The sequence below is a fragment of the Eurosta solidaginis genome, chromosome X (genome assembly GCF_040869045.1).
Source record: "Eurosta solidaginis isolate ZX-2024a chromosome X, ASM4086904v1, whole genome shotgun sequence".
Taxonomy (NCBI): Eukaryota; Metazoa; Arthropoda; class Insecta; order Diptera; family Tephritidae; genus Eurosta; species Eurosta solidaginis.
Window position 1 is genome coordinate 130,559,828 of NC_090324.1, and position 24,224 is coordinate 130,584,051.

Consider the following 24,224-nt stretch of genomic DNA (forward strand, 5'->3'; position numbering starts at 1 on the left):
AGTTTCTATTGGTCGTGCTCCAATTCATGTTAATAAAATTACTGTGATAATTATAACCCAGAATAAAATTTTATTTATAGGATAAAATTGAATTCCTCGGAAATTTCTTAAGTTATAAAATGGAAGAATTATTAAAATTGCAATTGATATAATTAGTACTATAACTCCTCCTAATTTATTAGGGATTGATCGTAAAATTGCATAAGCAAATAAAAAATATCATTCTGATTGAATATGAATAGGAGTTACTAATGGATTTGCTGGAATAAAGTTATCTGGATCTCCTAGTAAATATGGGTGGATTAATGTTAATAATATTAATATTGAAATTATAATAATGAATCCAATAATATAAATAGGCCTATGCACTGCGGCTGATCTATACGAATCTATTAATATCACTTTTATATAATTTTACGTATGCTAACTATGCGAAACCGCCTGTCAATTGTTTGTATGAAAATTTTGTTAGCGTATTAATATATAGATAGTGGATAATATACTGCCTGCACAATACGGCCGCCATGATGCCGGTTGCCGTTTTGCCCTAAAATCAAAAACGTTTTTGGGACGTTTTTTTTTTCATTTAATGTACAACGTGAAATTTTCCGATTCAGTCAAGTTGCATTTAAATAATAATAACCTAAGTTGAAATAAAAGAATATATAATAAAATAAAATAAATTAGCATAACAAAAATATAAAAAATTTAATGTTATATTTTTGTAACTTTTTTTTTGTTCAGTATAAGACGTACTTTATCTAAAATGAGGTTAAAATTTGCAAATGCAAAAACATTTTGGGGCAAATTTGCCATTAATTGTTATAAATAAATTAGTTAGTTTCAACAAAAGTTAACTCATTATTTTCGATATCATGTTTTTTTGTAAACAACTAAAATAAAAAACAAAGAATCTGTTAAATAAAGACTTATGTATTTACGTGTAAGTGAAATTTGCCACAAAAAATGGGCAGGTCAGAAATTAATTCTGTTTAAGGTTTTTTGGTACGCTACAAATTATTTTGGAACAATTATTTAGGATTTTGGTAGAGGCTATTATAGGTAAGTGGCAAAAATGGGAAACCATGTTTTAATCTTTCACGCTCATGTAGGTTTGTGGCTTAGAGTACTTACATAATTTGTCCAAAGATGGCGCGCTTTTGTGCAAGAAAGTAAATATCCATATTTGGAGAGATTGTTGGATTTACAAAAAACTCTTTCTTGTGTTTTAGAGCACTTACATAATTTGTCCAAAGATGGTGCGCTTTTGTGTAAGAAAGTAAATATCCAAATTTGGAAGATTGTTGGATTTACAAAAAACTTTTTCTATTAATTATAGACAAACAGAGTAATATTTGTTAACAAAAATAGGCACTGCGGCTGATCTATACGAATCGATTAATATCACTTTTATATGATTTTACGTATGCTAACTATGCGAAACCGCCTGTCAATTGTTTGTATGGAAATTTTATTAGCGTATTAATATATAGATAGTGGGTAATATACTGCCTACACAATACGGCCGCCATGATTCCGGTTGCCGTTTTGCCCTAAAATCAAAACCGTTTTTGGGACGTTTTTTTTCATTTAATATACAACGTGACATTTTTCGATTCAGTCAAGTTGCATTTAAATAATAATAACCTAAGTTGAAATAAAAGAATATATAATAAAATAAAATAAGAAATAAAATAAATTAGCATAAAAAACAATATAAAAAATTTAATGTTATATTTTTGTAACTTTTTTTTTTGTTCAGTATAAGACGTACTTTATCTAAAATGAGGATTAAATCTGCAAATGCAAAAACATTTTGGGGCAAATTTGCTATTAATTTTTATAAATAAATTAGTTAGTTTCAACAAAAGTTAACTCATTATTTGCGATTTCATGTTTTTTTGTAAACAACTAAAATAAAAAACAAAGAATCTGTTAAATAAAGACTTATGTATTTACGTGTAAGTGAAATTTGCCACAAAAAATGGGCAGGTCAGAAATTAATTCTATTTAAGATTTTTTGGTACGCTACAAATTATTTTGGAACAATTATTTAGGATTTTGGTAGAGGCTATTATAGGTAAGATGCAACAATGGGAAACCATGTGTTAATCTTTCACGCTCGCATTCGCCGCCGAAGCGTTACCAGGTGTCACCACGAAGAGGCTCCACCCCAATGTGGGGGAGGGTGCAAGCACCTACGAGTCGACGTTTTGGTATGACGCCGGTGTGTGCAAGGCGAGACATCCCCATCAAAGACACCAAAAAAAAAAATATATATACATATGTATGTGAGCTATCAGTTCGCTCTTGGCAAAGGCAAGTGTTTTCGCAGAACGGCGTTTGCATTTATTTGTTTTTAAACGGTTTTATTTAGCTTCACTTGACAGGCTGGCTGGCTGGCTGGCCGGCACGAATTTTGTAATTGAAATTTAAGTAACTTCCCGATAATCTACAAGCTTGAAACTTGGAGTATAGTTCAGTACCTGATGAGAATGCAATAATAAGAAAAAAACTCCGATAGGTGGCGCATGGATCGAAATATTTCAAATAATCGTATTTGTGGTTCGATTTGGTTAATATTTGGAACACATAATACATACATGGATAGAAAGCAACTTTGGAGTTCGGGGAGGGACAAGCATACGTGGCGCTGAGTCGAGTAGGGTTATGTATTTGGAAGGATTATGTATTGAGGACTTAGACTGTGACAAATTTTCAGCAAAGAGTCCTTGTAATAATGAGACACTAAATGAATTAAGAGAAATAATAGGCAATTAAATAAAGACTAAAAACTTCAAAATAAAATAATTAAAAAAAAAATTTTTAGTTAAACGGGTTTCTTGAAAACAATACTTACATGATGTAATAATAATACTAAAAACTAGAAAATAATTAGGTAAAATAAATAAAAGCGTTGGACGCATCAAATTTCTTTTGATAGTATATATAAGACCAACTGAACCTTAATTAGGTTATGCTACGCCTCACATTTTTAGAAATTTCACACGCTCAACGCTTTTATTTAATTGTCTGATCAACGCCTTAGATTGATGAGGATTGTGATGACTAGTACCTAGGACCTACCTAATTATTTTCTAGCTTTTAGTATTATTATTACTTCATGTAAGTATTGTTTTCAATAAAACCGTTTTATTTAACATTTTTTTAAAATTATTATTTTTTTAATAAGAAATCAAAATGTTTTTGCTTTGTTGTTATTTTGAAAGTGAAAACAGTAAATTTTTTACAAAGCGAAACATTTGTATGTAGTTTAAGAATCCAATAAACGATTTGTTTCTTTTTAATACAGGCCTTATTCTTATTAGTAATTTGGGTTTTTCATATGGAAAGTAGCGAATAAAGGATTTCGGATTGCCTTTGTCTAACCGGAGTAGATCAGACGTAGACCCCGTTTCTAACATGTGCGAAATAACGAACAATAACCATAAGCTTCACCAGTTTTTGTTAGAGAATGAGCCAAAGCTAAAGTAATACACGATAAGGTCTGCTCCAGTGTGGAAGAAAATGATGGAAATATTGTTTTTATAGATGCGCCTGGGGAACACAAATAACCTTTGTGACCTTATTTTAGCTATAGTTCGTGGTGAAAGTAAACTTGCTGTTGCAGTTGTTTCTTCAGGCATTGCTCTGCCTCTTCTACAGGGATAAAGAAATGCTCATTTCACCTTTAAGCTGCCACTGAATTTTTCACCGCAACAAATTGTGCATACTCGATTCAAAAAATAGTCCCACGGATGATGTTCTTCAGAAAGCATCGCCTATAATATGGGACGCGTGCACAATGTTTCATAAGTTCCTCATCGATGCTGTCAGTTTATCATATAAAGATTTATTATTACCCTTTTGTTACCCAAAATTGGTTCGAAAATAACAATGAACATCGTCATCATCATTAATTGGCGTTTAAAAGCCTAAGCGATTTTGGCCGTTTCGTAAAAAGTCGCCTGCTATCCCTGCTTCGCGATAACTGACGCCAACTGGGCGCACCAAGCGAGGTCAAGTCTTCATCCACCTGCCTCCCCCAACCCAGAGGAGGTCCCTTCCTCCCTCTACTTCCAAACTCCAGTGTCGACTGAAATCTTGGCCGGATCGTCTTCGTCCTTTCGCAAAACATGACCTAGCCTACGAAGCCTTTGCGTTTTCTTCGCTGCATTATAATCATATTTTCATAAAGCTGTATGATTCATTATTACACCCCCTTCAACACTCGACAGGGTTGATGAGCGACTTTAGATAGAGCGTGATTTTTGTGAGTCCAAAGTAGCACTTGTTAGCAAGAGTTATTCTCCATTTGATTTCCACGCTGACATTGTTTTTGCCGGTAATGCTGATTCCCAAATTATCTCGAATTAATATTAATCAGCAGTGTCGTGGTTGCGAAGGCGCGAATGCGCCTCTTCTTTCCAAGATGTCTGAAAGTACTTCGTCTGATGCACATTTTCCGCAAGACACACTTTCCTTGTTTTTTGTCTAATCCAGATTTCCAGGCAGATTTCACAGTCCGTTTGTTCAGGCCAACGATATCAATAACATCAGCATACGCCAGTAATTGTACGCTTTTATAATAGATTGTACCATCATTTAGTTGCTAGAATTATCTCCGTCAGCTTTATGTTAAAGAAATCACACGAAAGGGAGTCGCCTTATATGAAACCCCGTTTTGTTTCGAACGGCTGGGATAGGTCGTTCCCAACCCTACGGAGCTGGTGGTGTTGCTCAGCGTCATTTGGCAGAGCCTTATTTTTTTTCGCAAGGAGCTTTAATTCAGACAAGCAGCTATGGAACGTTATATACGATCACGATAAAAATTAGGCTATCCAACTATTTAAAACAATAATAATGTATTATGGATCTAGTGAGTACGCGTTGTCCTCAGATCACAAATTTCATTATACCGATATACCATTTCGTAGCTATTGTGATTAAAAACCGACATTCAATCACGGATCATATGTTACGATTCAGCTGCAGCTTCTTTTCGCACTGCCAAATACTGATTTGAAGTCGACAAAAAAGATAGTGAGTCTCTGTTCTTTTATCGTGAGTCTTCTCCAGCATTTGGCGCATGCCGAAGATCTGGTCTTTATTAAATTTACCAGGTCCGAAGTCGCTAAGATAAGGTCCAATAAATTTGTTGACTATGGGCTTCAGTCTTTCGTACAGTACGCTACATAAATAATTATACGCGATGTTAAGCAAGCTGATTCCGGGGTAATTGGGCGGTTTGTGGGTTCGCCTTCCTTGTGGATGGGGCAGAGTACACATAAGTCCCAATCCGCAGGCATGCATAGGAGTTGATGCATGCTCTTTACCAGATCTTCGCCTAATTTAACAGCTCGGCGGCTATTGTGTTATTACCTGACACCTCGTGGAAATTGTTTTCCATCAACGGCGGTTGAGGTATCGGGTTTGTCCTCTCCCTCGATAGCTAGCAATGAGGAGCAGTGTTCCCTCCACCATTTAAGCACACTCTGTGCGCCAGTTATCAGGTCGCCATTATAGTTCCTGAAGGAACTATATCTACCGTCGATGGGATCGATTTGGTTTCATGTTCTTCGAACAGGATACACCCAAGTAGTTTGTTGCATATTGGGAGATTTTACATTGTGGAGGCTTAATTATCATCCGCATAGTCTATGGGTGTGTAAGCACCTTCTTCACCTTAATGAGGATCTCGACGAGACGCTCGTTCATAGCCGCGAAGGAAAGAACTTGACGCCGAAGTTTCTTTTCCACCACAAACCCAACAACTTGGCTCCAAATTTCGCGTTTGTTCATATGGCCACTGTAGTAGACCTAGCAAGACCATATCGCTTTTCTGCCCTTCCCCGTCCAAGGTGCTCCTGTATGGTGGTCATGTTGGTCTTTTACTTGACAAGGACACCAGCCAACTGAAACGGCCGGGCATCGGTACCTTCTCCGAAAAGAGTTCAGACATACACTGAGGGGAAAAAATAGTAAAATCAAATACAAAAGCCTATGATTTGACTAAAAACGTCAATGAAAGAGCTGTATGGAGCAAATTATTTAAATCAAACAAGCACATATTTGATATGACATTGAACACGAAATTATTCGAATCGAATATGCAATATTTGAAGTTCAATTGAATGCTTTCATATTTAATTTTACTACATGCTTTTGAAAGCGATCTGAATACGAAATATGCGTGTAATAAGATGATATTCATATCCTATTCAAATACGAAATATTAAATTAAACAACTTTCATGATTAATTGTTTATACTCAGTTGAGCAGAGCTCACAGAGTATATTAACTTTGATTGGATAACGGTTGGTTGTACAGGTATAAAGGAATCGAGATAGATATAGACTTCCATATATCAAAATCATCAGTATCGAAAAAAAATTCGATTGAGCCATGTCCGTCCGTTAACACGATAACTTGAGTAAATTTTGAGGTATGTTGATGAAATTTGGTACGTAGGTTCCTGGGCACTCATGTCAGATCGCTATTTAAAATGAACGATATCGGACTATAACCACGCCCACTTTTTCGATATCGAAAATTGCGAAAAATCGAAAAAGTGCGATAATTCATTACCAAATACGGATAAAGCGATGAAACTTGGTAGGTGAGTTGAACTTATCAGGCAGAATAGAAAACTAGTAAAATTTTGGACAATGGGCGTGGCACCGTCCACTTTTAAAAGAAGGTAATTTAGAAGTTTTGCAAGCTGTAATTTGGCAGTCGTTGAAGATATCATGATGAAATTTGGCAGTAACGTTACTCTTATTACTATATGTATGCTTAAAAAAAATTAGCACAATCGGAGAACAACCACGCCCACTTTTTTAAAAAAATTTTTTTTAAGTAAAATTTTTAAAGAAAAGGTAATATCTTTACAGTATATAAGTAAATTATGTCAACATTCAACTCCAGTAATGATATGTTGCAACAAAATACAAAAATAAAAGAAATTTTCAAAATGGGTGTGGCTCCGCCCTTTTTCATTTAATTTGTCTAGGATACTTTTAATGCCATATGTCGAACAAAACATTACCAATCCTTGTGAAATTTGGTAGAGGCTCGAATTCTAGGGGACTATAACTGTTTTCTGTAAAAAAGGGCGAAATCGGTTTGAAGCCACGCCCAGTTTTTATACACAGTTGACCGTCAGTTCTTCCGCTCCGCCATTAACACGATAACTTGAACAAAAATCGATATATCATTACTAAACTCAGTTCACGTACTTATCTGGACTCACTTTATATTGGTGTAAAAAATGACCGAAACCCGACTATGACCACGCCCACTGAACAATTGTGGTGTGTCGCAAACTCGGCACGGGAGTGGAGGCACCACAATTGCGTTTGGTTTAAATTTAAATGAAAAGAAAAAAGAGGCGAGATATATTCCTCGTTATAATAATTTCTTTATTATAGTGCAAAATTAAATTTGAACAATAATTACCTTTTTGTAATAAAATGTGGCGGGGCTCCTCGGACGGTGTTGTAGTTCGCTCAACGATCGCTGGAAAAGTAGACGGTTGCCTTGTCGAGGACAACCGTTGAACCGCGGAAAAAGTCCCCGGTTTTAAGGGGAAGCTTCCCCACATAGTTGTACCGGCATACATGTATATGTGTACGGACAACATAACCCTATCTATGTACACATATACATGCAGGTGGGCGAACTAGGGGTCGATAAAGTGGTGCTATTAGGGTGGCGCAAATTAAGAAGAATTTAGGCTTCGGGCCTAAACATGCCGGCCCCTTGCGATACGCAACAGCCCAGACTCCGCCCGAGCGTCCCCGGTCACGATTTGTCTTAAAACTAGATTCTAAAATTAAATGGTGCGCGCCGGATGGCGCGACGGCATCCTCCTTGCCTTCGCCGTGACCTAGAGCTAGGACGATAGAAAAAAAAAATTTATGGAAACCGTAACATATATTTCTTGCCATTTATATAAAACTTCATTTATTTCGGGAAAATACAATATACATGTATAAGCTTATCATCAGCTAACTAACTCTAAATAGCCATTGAGAAATATCAGATCGGGTGGGTCCCGGAGAGTACCCACCCGAAGATCGTGCTTTGCGCGAGCAGCGATCCGAAGGATGGTGGCAATGTGCCCGACGTCATGATTTCGGCGTAGACGTCGCCGCCTAGGACGAGGCGAATTGGGGTGGACGCATAAAAGTGGGGGTCCGCAAGACGGATGTGCTCGTAAGGAGCCGCGACGCTGGGGTCGACGTTGTACGTTGGACTGACGCGCCTGAACTCGAGGACGCAGACTGCGTGAGTCGTCACCGTCTTACTCTGCCCATGTTTACCTCTAAAACGAATAAAACAGCCGGTTTCGCCGTCGGCGTTGGTTGTCGGCAGGGCTAACTCTCGCGCCAGCCTGCGGTCGATCGTTGTGCGGGGGGAACATGCGTCTATGAGTGCACGAATGAAGTGCAGACGCCCTCCGGCTTCCACCTTCACGATCGCAGTCGGCGCCAGAGCAGCCATGGGCCGAAGAGTTGGGCCGGCTGAGGCGCGGGCTGGAATGACCCCGTTCCGGAAGGAACTGTGTTGGGGTAGCTGGCGCGGCCGAGTGGCCAGTCTACCGTCTCGATGGTCTTCCTTCACGTGTCGTATCTCGTGTAGCTGGCGCGGCCGAGGGGCCATTCTACGATCGCGCGTTGGTCGATGTGCTTGCGTTCGTTGTTGCGTAGGTGGGCGGAACGGCCGTGATTCCGCTCCACTTTTTCCTCGTCGCTCGTGTGCTAATAGGGGTCGGAACGGCCGTGGGTCCGATCCCCTAGTGTCGGAATTTACTATATGGGAGCCCGCTCCACTCCCGGATGGCAGTTGTGGTTCTTCTGCAAAGGCCGACTCGGACGCGTGGAGAGACAGCGCCTCATCCATCATCCCGTCGTCCACCTCTTCCATCGTAGGCATCCTCTCATATCCTTCTCCCTCTTCTTCCATGACTAGCTGGTACCAGCTCTTCGGCGGCTCTGGCTCGGACGACAAGTCCTCCATGGAAAGGTGCAGCGTGGTATGATGATTGCTACCACATCTTCGGCACCTTCCTTTGCTAGTGCAGTCTTTGGCACGATGTACCATTGACAGGCAGTTTTGGCAGTACTTGGCCTTTATAATTTCGCGCAGTCGTTGCAGCGGCGACTTCGCGCGGTAAATCGGGCATGACCTGATTGGGTGTTTCGCGTCGCATAAGTGGCACGGCTTTGGGTAACGAGCGGCCTGGCGCTCAGTCCTCCTTCTTAGCGAAGCGTAACGAGTCATTCTATTGAGAGTATGGAAGAAAATAAAGGAAACTCGTTGAGTTGTTATGATTGTGTCACGCTTTCGGTGGCGAGTAAGCCCCAATTCTATTATCGGCGCTTTTGAAATTTCGCGCGTGAGTAGGGTTAAAACATGTCTAAAGGCCTACGAGAATATATTCATCTCGCGTACGTTATGTGCGTTGCTTCTTTCCCCGCACGTTATGTGCCTGGGTCATTAGTGCCTTATTCTGTTTAATTTTGTGTCATCCGGTAGCGCTTCAGCTAGTCAGGCATACTAGTGCTGCAGAAAATTGACATTTAAGTTGTTTGGTACTCACATTTTGGTACCGAACCGGGTAGAGAGTGTTTGATGTGGGATCTTTCGAGTCGTCGTTATTTGTGTTGTTGGTGCTAAAAACCGACAACTTTCCTGCCCGCCACAAAAAAAAATGTTTGGACGGCAAAATTGTATGCTATATAAAGAACAAAGATAAAATCTGCGTTTTGGACGCGGTGAAAAATTTTTCGAATGAGCCATTCTTTTGTATTTCCCTTCGATTATTTGTTCAGCTTTTCCCAATTACGCTTGTAGTCCTGTGTTATTGATGGTCTTTACTAAAAAGCACGGTTCCAGAAGGGTAGTTGGCTCCGATACCGATTTGCCAGAAACGGGTTTTTGGGTACCCGTTTGCATCTTCTTATGCATCCCTAATACAATGTACATTTAAAACTCGGCATATATATGTACATACGTTGGTACAAGTATATGGGCAGTCAGTGCACGGACTTTACCGCCTTGGTAGATTGACGTACCTTTTTGATCCATTTTCATTTTCTACTACTTTTACGACTTCTGCTACCAAAACTAAGATTCTACCAATATTTCAGTATTTTCGCGCTGAAAACGTATACTGCATTGCAGTATTGAATTGCCGAGCCCACCAACTAATCTTAGGAGGGGATACTGATTAAAGCAGTCAATTTTGAAAAATTTTGTGAACAACTTTAAACAAGAAGTAAATTTTTGATGAGATAAATAGCCCTTTTTTTTGAATAATTTGAAGAAAAAAAGTTTTACGCAAACGATAACATGCCGAAATCGGTTATTTTGTGGCAGTATTTTTGGTATTTTGGGATATTGTTGTGGTAGTGAGACGTTTTGGTATGTTTTGTCTGTGTATTTCAGGAAATAATGAGTATCCTAAGGCCTAAGCTGTGTATGTACAAATTTACATGGATTTTGTCTTGTGTACATGTTTTTACAAGTGTTGATTCCCTGACATTCGCTTTATTTGCTTGACAATAAATGATGAATAATTCATGATAATTCAGTAACAATTACTGTTTTGCACTCAAATAAACTACCAATTCCTACTGCTATTTTCATTTCTCGTTTACCAACATTCCTTTTATAAAAAGTCCGCGCACTGGTATATGTATACCAGACAAAAAAAATATGAACATTCCTACGCACAAATGTACATTTCTCTGAATTGAAGCAAACGGTAAACGGATCGTTCGATTCATGGCGCCGTTTGTTTCATTCTTTTCGTTTTACGCGTAGTGGAGTACGGTGCTTGGGATCATCGCGAACAAATCGTAAGTAAAAATTATTACATGATAATTTAATATATTCTTTTTGATAATTAATTAATTTTTTTCTTTCTTTTCAGGTTACTGGCATGGATGGTGGGGACGGTCCTGCACGTTGGCCTGGGCACCAGGATTGATTGGGTTTTCCTCGTTTTTTTGTTGTTTTTTTTTTTTTAGGTTACCGGCATTGCAAAGGGGTGCTCCAACTGCGGCGTCGGCCGCGCCGTCAGTTGTCACACCTTTGCGATGCCCATTGATGCAGGCACTAATGGATTTTCTCTTTGCAGGTTTTGGTGCGGAACATCCTGGCCTGGGGCGTAAGTCCACCAGCAAAAACAACCACAAACCTTTTGTATTAAATTTGTTATACAACGAATGAGAACGGTTTGTGGGCGATTCTGTAGTAGCTTCGCTATTTTCGAATAATTTTTAGTTGAGAGGAAATGAATATAACATCACCTAAACTTTGTGAAAAAATCATGAAGTAGATATAAATAACTTGAAATTTTCTGCGAATTTTCATTAATAGCTGGTGGATACACGCAATTTGTTGATTTGTGAACAAGGCAATATATCTTCGTTACTGACGAGTACGCTATTTTTTTTTCTTTCACCCAGCCAACATGGCGGACGACGAACAATTTTCGCTGTGTTGGAATAATTTTAATAGCAATTTATCGGCTGGATTTCATGAGTCGCTATGTCGTGGCGACTTGGTGGATGTCACGCTAACGGCAGAGGGGCAATTCGTTAAAGCGCACCGATTGGTAGTATTAGTTTGTTTGCCCTATTTTCGGAAAATGTTTACCCAAATGCCGGCGAACCAACATGATTTTGTCTTTCTGAAGGATGTAAGTCATTCGGATTTGAAAGATCTAATACAATTTATATATTGTGATGAAGTAAATGTAATCAAGAAGCCCTACCAGCGTTCATCAGTACAGCAGAGGCTTTACAAATAAAGGGATTAACTGATAGCGATCCACCACCCTCGCAATCACCAGGTGAGCCATCGACACTCACCTCACAAATTCAACCAATTTCTTCACCGCGCGTCCGTCAACGAACATCCACCTCTCGCTCATTTAAAATTGAATCAGTTGATGATTCGGGAAATGATAATAAACAGACTCCGATTGTTATACAAACGAATGCAGACATTGTCCGGCGTTTAATGGTATTCGTTGTGGCATTGATGGAGGAATCCACATCACCTTTTGCCAGTGCCTTCCCCGTACTACCTAACAATGTTACGGGTAAACAAAACTTGGCTAATTTGTGTACGGTCGACCCCACGAACCATTCTGCTACGCTGCTACCAGGCGATATTGCCTTCGAAAATATGTAGTTGGATATGCCATATCAAAGGTATTTCTTGATGACACGGGTCATCACTCCCTCCTTCCCTTGGTTCCGCTAGCACCCGGTGTATCTGCCGATTTTCTCGCATTCACGGCAATGGTCAAAAAGGGCGCTTTGAAAGAGGGGAGACATTTTCAAATGTCAGCGGTTCTTGGGAATATTCTGCGCTCGCTTTAATTGATTCACTTTTTCTGAAGCTCGGAAATTATTTTCACAAGTTTAAGTGAATTACGATAAAAATGAGAACCTTAAAAGTCTCTGACAGCTAACGTGTCGAGTGACGAATTTTTGCAATAAAGATCGTGAGAAATTTGCTTACGCTTTTTATTGGTGCGAAACAACACCGACCAAGGGCGGTGCTCATACTTACCTTGTATATTTGTATGTAGCCCCTCGCAAGCACAGCTGCCGTCCGTCGGACATAATGGATTTGGATTTTATTAATTTGAATAGGCTATCCGATACAGAAATAGCGGCGCATATGCGAAAATTGAATTATGAGAAATTCAAATCATTGGTGCGCATGCATCTGTCCTTCGCGCTAGATTTAAACACGGATGACTGTGATTTACCCTGTCATGAAATCGAATATGAAGATGAAGGCAAGCTGAAGAAATGGAGTCGTTTGCCTAAAAGGCAAAAACATGCCGCTGCAACGGGCTGTGCGAGCTCATCATCGAAGGGGTCACTAAGCGCAGACGATAGTCCTGTTGAAACACTGCATCAACAAATTAATGCCGGGTTTTTGATGCACCTAGAGGAAATAAAGCATTTTAATGCAAGAAAAAAAATCTCATACAGGAGGGCCTATTTCGGAAGACGGGATCGGCTTCTAGGCAAAACGGGCTACGGCAACATATACAAAATGACAAAAACCACTCGATTTGGAAGGTGGTGGCTATTCGGCACACGATTGTGCACTGGATTTAAAGGTTATCTAGCCGATTTGTCGGAGCCATTTCTTACCAATGCACACTATTCAGCGCATCCGCAAATAGCACCACTGTGCCTAGGCTCCGGCTCTTGTAGTAGCAGCAGTACAGGGACGTTAACACGTCCTCCAAATCCGGAACGTAGCAAACGTGAACAACCCTTACTTAGTTCAGTCCAATTGGTAATGTTGTTGTTGCCTGACGATAATCGACAATTACTAACATATCATTGAAATTTTACATGCTGTAGCTGCGTATGAAATAAAATGACACCAGAAAATTTAGCTACCATATTCGCACCACATCTTATGAAGGAATAGGAGGACCGGATACCAGCGAACAAAGGTATGAGTTCACAATCAGAAAGCACCAAGAGTTCCGTCCCTTTGAAGTAGGATATGTTATGAGGAATTAAAGGTATGACTTATAATATAGGGTACATATAAAGAAGTTTGTGCCATAATATGAGCATTACAAATCCCCTATTAGATGGTTGTGTCGGTAATACAAACAAATCGAAAAACAGGCAAAACACTGATAATATAGCAATGGACGGAGGCCAATATGATGGAAAGGTAGATGTTAACATCTGTTGCATGACTTATGCGTACACGAGCCGCATCGATTGGATACTGATGAGTTGGATTGACGGTGAATAATTTTTTTGTGTTTATTTTTCCTTTTGGAGTGTGGCTTTAAAATTTGGCCAGTAAGAATGCGAAATATTGTTCATAAAAAAGTTGGTTGGAAATGGTTCAGCGAAAGGGATTCTCGTCACTAGATAGTGAAGGCAGGCTAATTTAGTTGTCGTAAAAAAAAGGGAACTGCAGCACAACTTCGTGTTTGGTTGCAACCGGAAATAGGATGACCATATCAGCAGCTCTCCCGCTTTTAAGCAATGCCTTACGAGGACATCCTAGGCCCCTTACTTAAACCGCTGACGGTTTACGACGCACTCTTAACCTATTGAACCCATCTGATTTGAAGCTTTGTGTGCCATTTTTACGCCACTCATTGCCAAATCTACCACAACCCAGTTCTCTTTGTTTAATAATAGATTTTATGTAATGCAATTTTGCTTGCTGTTGTGTCATGAGAGAATTGTATTTGCAAAAATTTATCACACGAAACAATGAATCAAGTCTAATTTATAAATAGAGTAAAGAGATGATGGGCGCGTATAGTACACAAAGTTATGCCGGAAATTGCACTTTGGAAACTTTTGTTCAAAATTTAGCTCTTTGAAAATACAAATTTAGACGGTTTTAAATCTTTAGTTACTGGTCTAATATATTTTTACTAGTCAAAATATAAATTTAACTGTTTCTGTTAACGAGTTCAAAATCCAATTTAATTTCTTTAAAACGATTTGTGCAGATGTGAGTCCTGTAAGAGTCATAAATGACTCATATGTCGCATAAGCATATCAGGCGAATATCGCGCATAGAAAAACTATTTTTGATCTGCTAAATGTTAAAAGTAAACGCTCCAGGCATGTTATATCATGGTGCCAATTATTTGCAGGAGACTTTTCTTTTAACTCACATATGACTCCAGCAATTTTTAAAATATGTGTTTCTGCTTTCTGTAATAACCTTTGGTAATTATGTGGAATTTCATAAATGTTATATGTATCCCCTATAATTTCTAAGCTATTTTTCAAGTTTTCTAAACAAGAAGTTTGAATTTAGTCCCCGTACACTGTGAATTCTTCATATTTAGTCATGTTTTGAAGCAAAATTAGAGCAAGTAACGGTTCAATTACGACAAAACCTTTTGTACATAAGGCCATGCTAAATCATCTAATTAGAATAAGACGCGATCAATTCCTTTTACGAGTAAAATGCCGTTCTTGACCTTCTAAATTTGGATACATAAATAACGGAAGTATTTATTTATAAGGAGTTCTGTGGCAGACCGTGAGTCTGCATTAGGGCTCTGGTGTCCTCGCTCGGGGTGAGCGAGTGAATTTAGGGTTTGACTCCAGCAAATTTTTTGAAAGTTTAAAATTTTAATGGGCCGGAGCATGCCTCCGTTTTCTGTGGCAGATCGGTTCGCCCTTCTGCGGTCGGCTTTTCTGTTGTCCTCGTTATGGGATAACGAGTGAATTGGGGTTGGTTCTTGAAAATTGTAAATAAAATAGGCCGAAGGCCTTTATGTTCTTTGGCAGATAGCGGGTCTGCGTTAGGTTATTGGTTGGCCTCGTTCCGGGTGAACGAGGGCTGGGGTTGATTTTTGGAAAATGTAAAGACGAGGTTGATTTTTATTGATTTTTTTTTTTTTTTTTTTTTTTTTTTTAAGGAGGTATGTGGAAGAGCGGAGGGATTGTTAAGAGGAGCTCGTAGTCCTCTCACAGTCTGTCTCCATGGGAAGAAGGATCAGTTTGACCAAAGGTCGTCTGACTTGACCCTTCTCGGTTATGAGGTCGACTACACGTACTCGGTTATCTTCGCCGGGGTGTACGTTGACGACTCTACCTAACCTCCATTCGTTGGGAGATAAATTGTCCTCTTTGAGGACAGCGAGATCTCCCACTTTTATATTTTCCTTGGGATGCTTCCACTTCACTCGTTTTTGGAGTTCGGATAAATATTCGGTTTTCCATCGCCGGCAGAAGGTTTGATGGAGGGCCTTGAGCTTCTGCCATCTATTTAGCATGGAGGCAGGGCTTTCGTTCGCATCCGGTTCTGGCGGCGCCAGAAGATGGCTGCCCGTGAGGAAATGTCCTGGGGTTAGTGGCTCCAGGTCCGTTGGGTCATTGGACGCCGGGCTGAGAGGCCGCGAATTTAGGCACGCCTCGATCCGGCACAAAAGGGTTTGGAACTCCTCCATGGCATATTTATGGAGAGAAGCGACCTTTTTGAAGTGGCTTTTGAAGCTCTTCACTCCCGCTTCCCACAGGCCGCCCATATGCGGAGCGCCGGCGGGGATAAAATGCCAAGTTAATGCTTGATGGCTATACTTGGAGACTGTTTTGTCTCGGCTTTCTGCCAGGAAGGCTTTGAATTCCGATCGTAGAGATCGGGAAGCTCCGACAAAATTCGTACCATTGTCGGAGTAGATGTTTTTTGGACATCCTCTTCTCGCGATAAAACGCGAAAAAGCTGCGAGGAAGCATGGGGTGCTCAGGTCACTAGTGGCCTCTAGGTGGATGGCCTTAGTGGAGAAACAAACAAATAGGCATACGTAGCCTTTGGACAGTCGACATCCCCTACCGCGGTAGCTTTTTATGTCGAAAGGCCCCGCGAAATCTACCCCGGTATTGGTGAACGCGCGAGTAAAAGTAGTACGTTCGCAGGGAAGGGTACCCATAAGTTGGGACTGCGCCTGCTTCCTGTGAAGAATGCAGGTTTTGCAATTGTGGATGATGGCTCTGATCATTGTCTTGACCTTCGGAATCCAATACTGGGTTCAAATAAGGCGGAGCATAAGTTGGTTCTCGCCATGAAGAGAATCATGATGAATCATCATGACTGCAAGGCGAGACAGCTTGCAATTGTAAGGCAAGATGATCGGATGACGCTCGTTGTACGAAATGTCTTTTGAGGCCCCTAGACGCCCCCCTGTTCTGATAATATCATCTTTGTCGATGTATGGGTTGAGTGACAGGATTTCACTTTTCCCATCAATAGGTTCCCTATTTTTTAATTGCAAGTATTCTGTACCGTAGGATATTTTCTGACATACTTTTATTAGTGCTTGAGTCGTTGCCTTAATCTCATCGGCTGAGATTGTGCTCGACTTTTCGTGGCATACCGTTTTTGTTTTAGGATGCGTTCTTTTTATAAATCTCCTAACGTAGGATAGGACTCTTAGAGCTCGTGGCAAGTCTGAAAAACGATCGAGTATATCTTCTTGTTCAGCCTGTGTGACGGCATACGACTGTGCTTTCACTTTCTTCTCCTCATATGATGTATGGTAGTCCGTTTCCTGTACTGGCCATTGGATCTTGTCCTCTTGTAACCAAGATGGTCCCTGCCAGCACAACGAGTTGTTGACTAATTCACCCGCTGGTAGGCCTCTGCTTCCTAAATCCGCTGGATTTGATTCTGAATCCACATGTAGCCAGTCCTTGCTTCCGACCATGTCGATGATCTTCGTGATGCGGTGTGCGACGAAGGTTGACCAGGAACAAGGCGGTTTCCGTAGCCATGCGAGGACAGTGCTGGAATCAGTCCATAGATGAATGGTGATGGGTCCTAATTTGACGCTCCTACAGATTGATTCAATCATCTCTGCGAGCAATACTGCACCGCAAAGTTCCAGACGTGGGAGGGAGATTGTCTTCACTGGTGCGACTCTGGTTTTTGCCATAAGTAGGTGTGTATAAACATTATTCTCCTTTTTGACGCGCATGTACACGGCTGCTGCATATGCTTTCTCCGACGCGTCACAGAAGCCGTGGATTTCAACCTCGTCTTCTGGTGAGAATTGTACCCAACGTGGTATTCGAATCCTATCTATTTCCGGGTAATCTTGGGTGAAGGTGGTCCACCGCTCCAATGTCGTTGGTGAGACTGGCTCGTCCCACCCTGTGCCTTCTAACCAAATGTTTTGCATAATTATTTTTGCCACTATGACCATTGGGGCAAGCCACCCTAACGGGTCAAAGAGTTTGGCAATAACTGACAGGATCTCTCTTTTTGTTGGCATGTTAGGGTTGTCTAGTGATCCCGCTTTGAAATAAAATAAGTCAGCATGTGCGTTCCACCTTATACCTAATGCTTTCACTGTGCTGGTGTCTTCAAAGGCTAAGAAGTCCTCGCTGAGCAGATCCGATTTCGGGATGTCTTTGAGAACCTCCTCCGAGTTTGATGTCCACTTTCGTAATGGGAACCCTGCCGAATGTAAAACCTGTCGAATTTCGTTTCTTGCCATAATGGTGGAGGTGAGGTTGTGTCCTCCTGCGAGGACGTCATCTACATACATACATTCCCGGAGTATGTTTGATGCTGTGGGATGGGAACTTTGTACATCGTCAGCCAAGTGTAACAGCGTCCTTATAGCAAGATAAGGGGCACAATTAACTCCGAAAGTTACCGTTTTTAATTCGTAGAGTCCTATTGGTTCGTTCATGTCTTTTCGAAAAATAATTCGTTGAAATTTGGTATGATTATCGTTCATCCAAATCTGCCTATACATTTGCTCTATATCACTGTTGAAGACGTACCGATAAAGTCTCCAACGAATGATGAGAGTCGGGAGATCTGCTTGGAGTACCGGGCCTGGGAGCAAAACGTCGTTCAGACTTGTACCATTAGCAGTCGGACTTGAAGCGTTGAAAACGACCCGGACTTTAGTAGTTGTGCTTTCCGCCTTTACCACGGCGTGATGGGGCAGGAAATAATTATCAGGGTCATTTGCTGCGACTGTGCCCTTAATTTTGTGCATATGTCCGAGCGTCTGGTATTCTGAAAGTACCCTTATGTATTCATTCCCTAACTCCGGATTTTTCGTTAACCGCGTTTCATTTCGATAGAAGTGCGAGCATGCGCGTTTAAGGGACCCTGCTAATTTTCGTTCTTCCGGGTATTCCTGTCTAATGGGAGTGAAACGACATATCTTCCATCCTCATTTCTGTTTGTGGTTTCTCTATATAATTTTTCACAATATCTGTCATCGTCGCTAGGGCTTTTAATTTTCGGTACATTTTCCAACTCCCAAAAGGCTTTTAGTTGGTTGTCCAAGGCGACCTCGTTGTAAAATGACACGATGCTCTTCGTTGTATTCGGTGTTTCAATACGACCGGTTAGTATCCAACCGAACACTGTCTCTTGGGCCAGAAGTGTATTAAGTACATTCTTTTTTAGACCGCTTAGTATAATTTGGGGATATATATCGCCCCCAAGTATGAGGTCTACATCTTCATTGACGTAGAACCTCTTGTCTGCCAAAACTAAGTTTGGGAACGCCTGCATCGTCATTGTTTCGATATGGCAGGATGGCAGATTCCCAGTTAATTTGGCTAAAATTAGAACAGGAGTAGTCAAGCTAAAGCATGGGTCCTCTGGTGAACGTAGCTCGATGGTGGATGCCTCTTTTACTTGAGCGGATACTGCGTTGGTGATGCCTGAAACTTGGGCATGCATTTTCCTTGCCGGCAAATTGATTCTGCGTTTTAGTCTTTCTGTCATGAAAGAGCATTCAGACCCTGAATCAATTAATGCCCGCGCGGAGAAGTCGGTACCATTATGATGAATGTGTACGCGAGCAGTTCCTAATAGCACGCCTGTGCTGGAATTAGCATGACAGGATTTTACATTCTGGTTCGCAGAAGAATTTGGTTGCCCCGATTCCTGTCTTCTTTGTGCTTGTGCTGAAGTTGACGGGATATGATCCGCGTCTTTGAATGGATTGCGCCTCGTAGGTTGCTGAACTGTATCCGCATGCAGGAGCGTGTGGTGACGAGAGTGGCATTTGGCACAGTTGTACGAACTGGTGCACCTCGTCACTGTGTGTCCTGGGGATAAGCAGTTCAGGCATCCCCCCGTGGATTTGATGAAGTTGATTCTCTCCACTGGGGTCAGATCACAGAATCGGGGACAATTCCGTAACCTGTGTTCAGCTTTGCACATTTTACAAAAAACCCTTGAAGTTGATTTTGAGGTAGGTTTTGATACCTTCGTTTGGAAGGCACCAAGTCTTTTTATGGGGGTTTCGGTTGTATGCCGAGTATTTGATGGCTTTTGTCCCTTTTGGGCGTTAGTGCCAGTGAAGCTAGACACTGTTTCCAGTGTCTGAAACCTATTTGATAGAAATTTGTCCATATCTTCCCATTTAGATATGTCCATTTTGTGGTCTATGCTTTGTTCCCATAGAGCCAGGGTACTTTCCGGTAACTTTGTCGAACACAAATATGTTAGTATTGCATCCCAATTGGATTTGTCGATTTTGTGACACTTGAGGGACGATAGACAATTGTTTATATCGCTATGTAGTTTCTTTAACGCGCTTCCACACTCACTCTCTACCTTCTTTAAATTAAAAAGAATTTGCAATTGCGTGTTGACTAATATACGCTTGTTTTCATACCTTTCGCACAGGTTTTTCCAGGCCATATCGAATCCATCATTTGTCAGAGGGCATTTTTTTACAATATCCTTGGCCTCGCCCTGTGTCTTGTTGTTCAGATGGAACAGTTTTTCCACCCCCTGTAGGTCGGAATTATTTATGTATATGGCCGTAAACAGATCGCGAAAGGTTGGCCATGATAAATAGTCACCTTTGAAAATCTCCGTGTCGCAAGGAGGGAGGCGGATCTTATGCCCGCGAGGTGCGGCTGGGGGTGCTTGCTCAGAGATAGCGCTATTTTCTACTTTTTTAAATTTCTCTGCCTCAGCAGATATTGTGGATAAGCATCGCATATATATTGCGTAGGTAGACATATGTTTTTTCCGGATGGCCAACACATCATTTGCGTCGACATCTTCTGATCCCATCAGTGAGTCAAACACAGACTTAACCTTCTTCCATAAGGCACGCAACTCTTCTTGCTGTATCGCAGAGTGTGCTTATTATGACTTTCCTCTGGAATAAGGCTGTACTGCTGTTCAAACTCTGAGATTAACTCAGCTGATCGGATATAATTTTCCATTTTCTCAACAAATTATCCCTACCAAACTAAAAACAAATTAATCCTTTTAACAAAAAAAATGGAGACAGTGTTTTAAAAGATCGCTTTTATTTAGTTATTTCAGACTTGGCCGACTCGTCTGATATTTTTTTTTTTTTCAAGGGAAGAATAGGCAATGGTGTAACCTACTCGCCAACCGCACGCAAATTATATATATGTATATGTATATATTGATCTGGCTATTAAATTATAAGGGTCAGACTTGGCCGATTCGTCTGGTTTTCCCACGATAAAAATAAACCACAACAATGTGGCTTACTCGCCACCCGCACGTAAATTATATGTATGTATGTATCGGTGTATGTATTAATTTATTTGCAGATTATTTTGTGCCGTAAGACAGGGAGCAGGGGGGAGCAACTCCAATGCGTATTGTGCGAAGCAAAGGGGGCCACTCGCCACTTGAGCGTTCAATTTTATTATAAAAAATAAGTGCGCGCGTTGATATAAAAACTCGACGAAAAGTGTAAAAATTTTATAAAACTCTTGTGCGAAAAGCGACTGTGTGACAAAAATTTATCGAATTAGTGCAAATTAAAGTGAAACAAAGGAATAATGTAAAATTGCCACAATCGAAATGGCGTGATAATTTTTTATATGGAGGTGAGGTTATGTGCACCTCTTCCTTGTGCTGTGTCCGGTGAGCCTTACCGCTGGTGGGGGGACAGACAAGATAGTCACAAAGAATTTGACCACGTTAGTATTTCGCGTTTGCACTTTTTACTTTTCGACACCGAATAGTTTTTTTACAATTTTCGCGGTTAAATTTAATCACTTACGCGTGTGGCACTCAGAATATTTATTTTTATAACCAAAAAAAAAAAAAAATTGTGGCAAGAAATATATAAACTTACTTAGCAGCTGCGTGAAGTTTGGAGTTGGTTTGCTTGTTGTTTGATGCGGCTTGTAAATTCCCAGGTTGTGTACCAAGAAAACTGTATAAATACCACCAAAAATATATCACCAAACGTGTAAAAAGCCGGTATCACGAAGAAGTGTGTGGGTTGTGTATATCACCAAACGGTTGAAGAATACCACCACGATTTATAACAAAATGTTGAGTGTATGTGGGAAGATTTGTTCGAAAATTGTTGATATCACCAAGAAGTGAATGTGATCATCCAAAGATGCAGGATATGTAACGTGGACTGTACTTTATATAGGCGGTGTTTCCTTTTTCGGGGAGAAGGACCATGAACAATTGTGGTGTGTCGCAAACTCGGCACGGGAGTGGAGGCACCACAATTGCGTTTGGTTTAAATTTAAATGAAAAGAAAAAAGAGGCGAGATATATTCCTCGTTATAATAATTTCTTTATTATAGTGCAAAATTAAATTTGAACAATAATTACCTTTTTGTAATAAAATGTGGCGGGGCTCCTCGGACGGTGTTGTAGTTCGCTCAACGATCGCTGGAAAAGTAGACGGTTGCCTTGTCGAGGACAACCGTTGAACCGCGGAAAAAGTCCCCGGTTTTAAGGGGAAGCTTCCCCACATAGTTGTACCGGCATACATGTATATGTGTACGGACAACATAACCCTATCTATGTACACATATACATGCAGGTGGGCGAACTAGGGGTCGATAAAGTGGTGCTATTAGGGTGGCGCAAATTAAGAAGAATTTAGGCTTCGGGCCTAAACACCCACTTTTTCGATATCGAAAATTACTAAAAATGAAAAAAAATGCCATAATAATATACCAAATACGAAAAAAGGGATGAAACATGGTAATTGGATTGGTCTATTGACGCAAAATATAATTTTAGAAAAAACTTTGTAAAATGGGTGTGACAGTGGGTAGAAGAAAATGAAAAAGTTTTGCAGGGCGAAATCAAAAGCCCTTGAAATCTTGGAAGGATAACTGTTCGCGGTATTACATATATAAATAAATTAGCGGTACCCGACAGATGATGTTCTGGGTCACCCTGGTCCACATTTTTGTCGATATCTCGAAAACGCCTTCACATATACAACTACCACCACTCCCTTTTGAAACCCACATTTATACCTTTAATTTGATACCCATATCGTACAAACACATTCTAGAGTCACCCCTGGTCCACGTGTATGGCGATATCTCGAAAAGGCGTCCACCTATAGAACTAAGGCCCACTCCGTTTTAAACTACTCATCAAAACCTTTCGTTTGATATCCATATTGTACAAACGCATTCTAGAGTCACCCCTGGTCCACGTTTATGGCGATATCTCGAAAAGGCGTCCACCTATAGAACTAAGGCTCACTTCCTTTTAAAATACTTATTACCACCTTTAAGAGTCACCCCTGGCCCACCTTTATGGCGATATCTCGAAAAGGCGTCCACCTATAGAACTAAGGCCCACTCCCTTTTAAAATACTTATTAACACCTTTCATTTCATACCCATATCGTACAAACAAATTTTAGAGTCAGCCCTGGTCCACCTTTATGGCGATATCTGGAAAAGGCGTCCACCCATAGAACTAAGGCCCACTCCGTTTTAAAATACTCATAAAAACCTTTTGTTTGATATCCATATTGTACAAACGCATTCTAGAGTCACCCCTGGTCCACGTTTATGGCGATATCTCGAAAATGCGTCCACTTATAGATTTAAGGCCCACTCCCTTTTAAAATACTCATTAACACCTTTCATTTGATACCCATATCGTACAAAAAAATTCTAGAGTCACCCCTGGTCCACCTTTATGGCGATATCTCGAAAAGGCGTCCATCTGTAGAACTAAGGCCCACTCCCTTTTAAAATACTCATTCAAACTTTTCATTTGATATACATATTGTACAAACGCATTCTAGAGTCACCCCTGGTCTACGTTTATGTTGATATCCCGAAAAGGCGTCCACCCATAGAACTAAGGCCCATTCCCTTTTAAAACACTTATTAACACCTTTCGTTTGGTACCCATATTGTACAAAATCATTCTAGAGTCAACCCTGGTCCACCTTTATAACGATATTCCGAACAGGCGTCCACCTATAGAACTAAGGCCCACTCGCTTTTAAAATACTCATTAACACTTTTCATTTGATACCCATATCGTACAAACAAACTCTAGAGTCACCCCTGGTCCACCTTTATAGCGATATTTCGAAAAGGCGTCCACTTATAGAACTAAGGCCCACGCCCTTTTAAAATACTCATTAACACCTTTCATTTGATACCCATATCGTACAAACAAATTTTAGAGTCTCCCTAGTCCACCCTTATGGCGATATCTCGAAAAGGCGTCCAGCTATAGAACTAAGGCCCACGCCCTTTTAAAATACTCATTAACACCTTTCATTTGATACCCAAATCGTACAAACAAATTCTAGAGTCACCCTCGGTCCACCTTTATGGCGATATCTCGAAAAGGCGTCCACCTATAGAACTAAGGTCCACTCCCTTTAAAAATACTCATTAACACCTTTCATTTGATACCCATATCGTACAAAC

The 24,224-nt window shown here is 40.6% G+C and overlaps 1 protein-coding gene and 1 pseudogene across 1 annotated transcript in view; one reads left to right on the plus strand and one right to left on the minus strand.

The window, feature by feature from the left end:
* Positions 1-24,224, minus strand: part of LOC137235148 (glutamate receptor ionotropic, kainate 1-like) — a 2,828,327-nt gene that overhangs the window by 2,351,349 nt on the left and 452,754 nt on the right. The window lies entirely within an intron of this gene.
* On the plus strand, positions 12,647-13,474 carry LOC137235154 (rho GTPase-activating protein 19-like; annotated as a pseudogene).